The sequence below is a fragment of the Aplysia californica genome, unplaced genomic scaffold (assembly GCF_000002075.1).
Source record: "Aplysia californica isolate F4 #8 unplaced genomic scaffold, AplCal3.0 scaffold00037, whole genome shotgun sequence".
Taxonomy (NCBI): Eukaryota; Metazoa; Mollusca; class Gastropoda; order Aplysiida; family Aplysiidae; genus Aplysia; species Aplysia californica.
Window position 1 is genome coordinate 1,729,620 of NW_004797307.1, and position 1,743 is coordinate 1,731,362.

A 1,743-nucleotide genomic window follows, 5' to 3' on the forward strand; every position below is an offset into this window, starting at 1 on the left:
CTCTCTATCTCTCTCTCTCTCTCTCTCTCTCTCTCTCCCTTTCCAATGTGATGCTCTGAGCTTGGTTTGTTTGGTGGAAAATTGTGCGTAGGTTCTCAACCCAATTCTTAGCTCGGCCTTATCAAAAATGGTTGTTGAATTTAAAGGTCGCACCTCTTAAATAATCCTAGAGTGTTGAATAAGGTATGAAAACTATTTAATCATCAATGACACACTGAATCAAACAGTTTCATATTCACCTGTTTACTTTGGAGTGTTGTGGGGTGCCCCATACTAATTCTATTCTTTTCTTTGCCCTCTTATCAGTTTTTCAACTGTCGTTTTGGTTTTCCACCAGCACTAAATTATGTTCTACAGATCAGATTGTGGCACTTGTAGTCTTGAGGTTGGGCTACCAGATTTGTAATTGGGAGGTTGAGGGTACAGGGACTGAGCCTTAGCTTAGCCCAACATAGATGTGTGTTGCTCTTAGAGTATGTATCTGTATATAACTCCAAAGGTCTAGTATTTAAATTCCTGCATGTGGTTGAATGATGTATTTGATGTAAATGTACATTTTGTCAGCTTTACCTCTACTTCCATATTGAAATTTAATGAGAGTAATATATATAATTTAATTTTTTAAAATGTATACCTGCATGTTTTTTACGGTCCTGTACAGCCAAGGAAAATTTCCCTCTGGGATAATACAGTATTATCTTATCTTATCTTATTAAGCCCTTGGGAAAGGCATTTCACACAAAATTTTTCTCACCTTATCTGGGTGTGAATGGGTAAACAGCCATAGACAGTGAAAGATCTTGTCAGTTTGATAGCATTTTAGCATCTGTAAAATGGCAGCTTGCACTGTACGCTTCTTAGGAAGCTGAAAATATTTCTGTGTGTTCTATGCGCTGCTGAGGGGATAATAGTTGTGTAGAGTGTACAGAGCATGCTGTGCAGCAATTATCATTATCATTGTTAAATTAAATAACATCAGCTAGAATGGGGGGGAGGGGGTGGGGGTGGAAGGGATATTGCCCTCTGTGGTATCAGACACATGTGCTCACGGAATATTTTGTAAAATTTCTAAATATTGAAAAAAAGGAAGAAAAAATATGTACTGTAGATCTATATATTTGTTAAAAGAATTTAATGATTCTTTCTCTCGCTTGAAAAATTTTCCTTTCTCAGCGAAGAATATTTGAATTACTTACCGATGATATGTGAAGTGTGCTGACAAAATGAGTTACTGCTCCTATTTTAGTCTTATAGAAATTAATACATCAACTTTATAGGTGCAGTTTGTACAATTTGTAAGTAAGAAATAATAAAAGACACGGTAGACTTGAACAAAATGGCATCAATTAGAAATCTATAAATCTGACTGTAGTGTCGATTTTCGGCCTACATCTCCATTCTTGGACAGCGAGAAATAACTCATTTTGTCAGCACACCTCACATATATGCCTTTCCCAAGCCGGATCCAGAGTCTACTTTTCTTGTCAATACAGGTAACCTTATAGTACCATATTATCATGGAAGATGCTGTTTTTTACAATATAAGAGTTTGGTTCGTCCCTCGTCTTGCTCTTTCCCATGGCTCTGTCCTTTACCTATTTCCCTCACCTCAGGTTTCTTATTCTAAAACAATTCGGAATAGGAATAGGACTATGTATGATGTTAGGAATGAAATAGTCAAATTGCACACAGCAATACTTCCCCCTTCCCACCCTCAACACACACACACACACACACACACAC

The 1,743-nt window shown here is 37.1% G+C and overlaps 1 protein-coding gene across 1 annotated transcript in view; it reads right to left on the minus strand.

Moving 5' to 3' along the window:
• LOC101849671 (macrophage mannose receptor 1) overlaps positions 1-1,743 on the minus strand; it is a gene marked incomplete in the record, with an annotated part of 96,526 nt that overhangs the window by 10,244 nt on the left and 84,539 nt on the right.